The following is a 5,785-nucleotide window of genomic DNA, read 5'->3' as shown; positions in this document are numbered from 1 at the left end:
TGACCTGGAAATATTAAGTGGGAGATAAGCAGCCAGGTAAAACAAGACAGAGGAGGTGGAAAGAGGCTCATGGACACTGAGCATCCCTGCATGGTGTGATGGTTCTCTGGAGACTGGGAAGAAATGGGCTTGCTCCTGGTTCAGTGCAATTGCTATCAGCCCTTGCACCCTAGCGCAGCACTTAGAGGGCTCAGGTAGTCCATTTTAAGCAGATGGAGTTTTGTTGGTTTAATGCCAGTCTCCCCCTTTCTTCCCCTTAATTCTGATTTTGGGGACCCTGAGACATGCAAACCCCCATCTTCCTCTCTGTACTTTTTTATCTGTGAGTTTTCTCACTTATTTCAGTTATTGCTAGAAGGAAATGATGTGTGGGTTTGGGAAGTTTTCATCACTCTCTTACATGGTAAAATGATTGCACTTCAGTTCTGAATAGGCTTCCACTTCTGCTATTGCATCTCACTTCCCACCATCTACCTTAACTTTTCTTTCCCCTTACACCTGCTGCTATCAAGATCTCCTTCATATACGTTTGAAATGAATCCTTTATTTCCCAAAGCAGCCCTTGCCATCGGCTCTAGTGGCGGTGCCAGTAATTGCTTCCTTCCTATTGCTATTAGTTGGTGAGACACCGTGGCTAATTTGTGGGTGCGCTGATATAAACCAGAAGTGTCAGGTGATTGCATTGAAGTTGATGCATGAAAGGTCAGGAAGTGATTTATCCCCCATGGAGGTGCTTTATTAATTGTATGCCTTTCTGATAACATAGCAATAGTCTCTGAGGCTCCTGGATCCCTGACCCATCACCCCAGTGCAACTACTGCCATACCCAGTCGTGTTCCTTGCTGTCTGCAGGTATCCTGTATGCATTAATTCACCAGGAGCTCTGGTGCAGGGCATGCTCATGTTACCTGTTCACAACCATGTAAGGTTGACCTGTGGTGCCAAAGACCCCGTTTCCAGCTGACTGGTGGATGGATGGGGAGAAGTTGCCCCAAACTCCTATACCCATTATACCTGGGGCTTCTTCCCTTGCTGTGCCTGCTTGCAAGGCAGTGGGAAGACCTTGGGCATCCCAAGGCAGGATGGAGAATCAAAGGTGTGTGAGGAGGAAGTAATGCACCTCAGTGCTCAGCTGTAAAATCATTCCTATGCCTTGTCCTTCATGTGCCTCAGGTCAGCCCTGGAGAGCAAGGACTCTCCCTCCCCGTCCCTGAGCACCTTCTACCATGGCCCAAGCATTTCATGATGCTGCCTGTTCTACATCATGAGCATTCACTTTCTCCATCCAGATGAGAGGGAGAGCAATCTGATCCCCACCAAAGAACACACCACCACCTGGTAACAGGTAACCTGATGATAACAGGTAACCTGATGAGCATTTATAGTTATCAGGTTATCTCTAGTCTCATCTACACAGGGTGTAACAGTAGGGATAGGTCACAGAGCAGTAAAACACCACAACAACCGTAAAACGTGCAAACCGCTTCCTGCTGTGATGGGTGATTAAAAGATAAGTAAATCCCAATGACTAGCTGAAGTATAAAACCACTTACAATTTATTGCCAGAGCTCTGATCCTAAGCAAGTCCATCACTAAGGCGATCGCAGGGGGTGGTGTGCTCTGCCTTGGTGAAGCCTCTTCCCAAGTTGAATGTAAAATGACAAATAATAACATGCACACCATCAATTTACCAGCACTTTAAACCTGTCTGTTCGCGGAATTACCTGAGAGCGAGGGGGCTTTTCACAGGGAACAGTAAATTCATAAAGCCCAAGACAGGTTTTGCTGCCTGATGTTGCTTGGAGAAAGATCATAATAATAACTGGTCTGCTACCTACCCATTCATTAGCAGCGATTACGCTGTATTAGTGGTACAATTTGCTATTGGAAGCTGTTACCAAGCCAGAAGCCCTCAGTTTAATTGAAAGCACTTTTTTATTTGATTACTAATGGCCCTGTGTTATAATATCAATGACCTGCATGAGGAAATTGCTTCCCCAGAGGGATCTGCTGCAAGACGGAGCTTCCCTCCTGCCCTTAGGAGCAGTGGAGGTTTTGATCTCCTCATGGAAGCCTCTCAGTACCCAAGGGGAGGCAAGGAAAAAGTGGTCCAGGATTTTTTCCATTCCCAAAGGACAACATTTTGCCAGAAGGGCCAAAGGAACTTGGGAATCGGTGGCAAATGACAGAAGGGCTGGTGATGTGTAGGATGCTGCAGCAAAGAGAGGGTGAAGAAGTTCCAGGTCTATAGAAGGATCATTTTAAAACCTCCAGGAAGGAGGCTTTCACTGTAAGCCATAACTGGGGATGTATGAGTGTTTGGGGGGGCTTCATTGTGTGCAGCAGCTTTTGTTCCCAAGGTAAGGATGTAATTAGGTGAAAGGAAATGTAGAGGGAGGCTCATCACAGACTTCCATCTTGCTGCTGCTGGGGATCCATTAATGAAGTCTAATTAGAAGGCCACAAGCCTGTGTTCTAGCCCAGTGACTGATTGGCTTTGGAGATGCAAAAGCTCTGTTGTTGTTTTAAGCCAGGAGAAGGGAGGAAAATGAACTGTTAATTAGTTTAGTTCTGCTTTATCTGCAGCACAAACCAAAGTATTAGTTACAGCAGCAGTTCTCCGCCTGATGATAGCGCTTGGCCCTCCACCTGCAACAGTCCTGTTGTGTTCCTTATGGAGGGTTCTACTGTGTGAAGTAGGCCTGGAGAAGGCAAAAGGTTGGCTTGGATTGGGGTTTCAATGAGTAAGGACCATAGTGTAGAGAAATACAGAGATTGCTGCTTGACTGATTGGGTGGATGGACAGGAAAGATAGCTTGGGAATTGCAGATACAATGGTATGATCTCCATACAAACTGAAAAGAAGAGCTGCTGTGTCTGCATGCAGGGGCATTTCTTTGCAGCATCCAGGAGTGCTGCTCTCAAACAAGTAACTTGGCGATTTAGACACCGTGTCTCCTAGGTCCTTCCTCAAAGTGGCTTGCTGAGGTTTGAAGGAGCAATACTTGGTGCACCAGCCCTTCACATCCCAGTTTGAGTCACGAAGCCCCTAGGCATAGTCCTACCTGGGTGAGCCTCCCTAGAAAGGGCTGAGGATTGCTTTGCTCCTCAAAGATATGAACAGCACTGAGTTTTATGGGAGTTGTTGGGTTAAAGTGGCAATGGGCAAGGGTAGGCTGAGTGGATCCAGTTTCCTTGTGAAGATCGAGCCCTCGCTTTAGATGAATCTACCCCATTACCAGAAAAAGCCAGGTAAATGGCTTAAACTGCGTAATGACAATAGCAATCCCTTATCATGGAGACATTTCCATGGGTGCCATGACAGGAATTAAAATCCAATCCATCTCTTAGTTCATGAGACTATTAAATTTTACTTTCAAGGCATTTAAAGAATAAATAGGCATGGAAGAAAATGAGCTCCAGGAGCTCATTGCCATCATTGGTGAACTGATTATAACTGGGGGAAAAAAAAACAGGAAAAATAATGCTGTCAGCATCGTATCAGATGGAAGTGAATTGCCTCTGATCAGCTGTTAAATTGAAGAGCCATAGGAAAAAATGGGAAATGGGGAAACCAGAGTGAAGAATAAGCCCAGAAATACATCAGGGAACCTGTGTATTGTATTCCATGAGGACCAGATGAGTGCTAGGCTGATGGAACATGGCACAAACAGCAGCTTCACTGGCCATAAAGCTCTCTTGTCACAAGAGAACCATTTCAGCCTAGCTGAGAGTGACAAATGAGGCTCCTAGCTACCCCCACGGCTTCATCCCCACCTCAGTGTGGAGACGAGCAGCCATCGGTGCGCAGCGAGGTTTCCGTCCCCTGAGCTCTGTTTTCATGGATGCATTCCTCAAAGCCCAGTTGCTTCCTGGATTTTCCTCTGGCCAGGAGTTTTTGTTATCCCTTTTCCTGGCTTTGTCGTGGTGAAAACCCCTCTGACTCTTCCCGGGGCGCATGGTGCTGGGAGGGGTTTTGAGCCCAGTGGAACCATGGGGACAACTGTGAAATATTTCCATCATCTGTGGTGTTTTCTGGGCTATGAACCCTGGCGTCAAACAGGGAGAGACAACAGGATCAACAGCAGGAAGGGTCTCTGGTTTCTCTAGGGACTGAAAGGAAAGGTTATGCCAGAGAGGGGCTGTTCATCAGGGACTGTAGGGACAGGACAAGGGGTGATGGTTTCAGACTGAAACAGGGGAAGTTCAGGTTGGAGATAAGGCAGAAGCTCTTCCCTGTGAGGGTGCTGAGGCGCTGGCACAGGGTGCCCAGAGAAGCTGTGGCTGCCCCATCCCTGGCAGTGTTCAAGGCCAGGTTGGTCACAGGGGCTTGGAGCAAGCTGCTCCAGTGGAAGGTGTCCCTGCCCGTGGCAGGGGGTTGGAGCTGGATGCTGTTAAGGTTCTTTCCAACCCAAACCATTCTATGAAATGAGATGGAGGATTTCCTGCCCACTGTGAAGCCGAAGGGGAGGTGGTGTTGTGAGGCAGCTGCCTCAACGCTTGCACAAAGAAATAAGTTAAATTCCCTTTTACAGCTTTCAGCAGACGTTTATTGCTGACCCGTGCTGTGGTGACAGCTCTGACCAGGCCAAGTCATCCTCAAAAGCTGTTCACGTGGCTCAAGTATAAATATTTTGATACAAAAATAAAGACAAACCCCCTCCAAACCCAAGCCCTTGTGCTTGCCGTCAGCGATGCTCCACGGGGCCATGAATGAACACAGCCTCTTCCCTTCACCCTTAGCCAGGCTACAGCTGTAGGAGACAGGCAGCGTTGGATGCTTCCAGTCCACTTTGCTTTCTTGTCTTGCCAGTGCTGAGAATCCAGGAACAGAAGAAGAGTCTGGAAGCTCTTGAGATGAGCTTACTGGCTTTGAAGGTGCTTAGAGGTGAGGGATGAGGAAGGAGCTAGGGAGCCTCAGGTCAACGCAGTGATGAAGGCACCACATCCACCGGCAGCAGTTCCCTGTGTTTTAGGTGCTCCTGATGCTCTTTAGCTCCAGTTGAGGATGTAGAGACCAGAGAGTTGAAGAGCAGGGGCACGTCTCCTGTGGTTGCTGCTGACAGCACTGCCTTGTGCTATGCAGAGCCATGGCTGCTCGCCCATTGCACGTTATCAGGGCTTACCTAGAACAGTTTTAGCTCGGGTGCCAGCTCTCTGAGACCTTGTGAGGCCATTGGCAAGGGAAGCTGAGCTTTTCTTCTTCTTACATTGTGCAGCAGCTATGGATAAGCCCACCTAGCAGCAGCACCCTACCCTATGTTGTCTGCAATGCACACTCGGAGCTCGTTACTATATTTCACCTACAAATGCATCATGCTTACAATAAGAAGCTGATCAGCGGCTCTGGCATTTTACACTCAGCATCTGAGTTGATTTTAAAGTCACTTTGACTTTTAAATTAAATTATCTCATGCATAGAAACAAAAAATGCAGAAGAACACCGCAAGGATTCACAGAACTCATAATCAAGTACTTATTAACACACATATATATATTAAGCTTTAAATCAAAACCAAGTCTTTCCACTTTTTTCATATATGAATTCTGTATGATATAACACACATCAGCATGGTCTAGCTCTCAGTCACACACAGTGCTCTGCCTGTTATACAATGTCTGCTCTACTGTCCTACTTCTGCCCTTTTAAACAAATACAGGTAGACTAGACTCTTTAAAGGAATAGAAGCTGCCATAGCACCGTGGCTGTGCTGCTGCCCGTTATGACTTGAAGGAGTTCTAGTCTTCATCCGTTAGGAAGAGGGAAATAGAGTGTTTTGGGATC

This window comes from Pezoporus occidentalis, unplaced genomic scaffold (assembly GCF_034315485.1).
Source record: "Pezoporus occidentalis ecotype Australia unplaced genomic scaffold, CSIRO_AGI_Poc_V1 ctg153, whole genome shotgun sequence".
NCBI classification, from domain to species: domain Eukaryota; kingdom Metazoa; phylum Chordata; class Aves; order Psittaciformes; family Psittacidae; genus Pezoporus; species Pezoporus occidentalis.
This window is presented reverse-complemented; position numbering follows the sequence as displayed.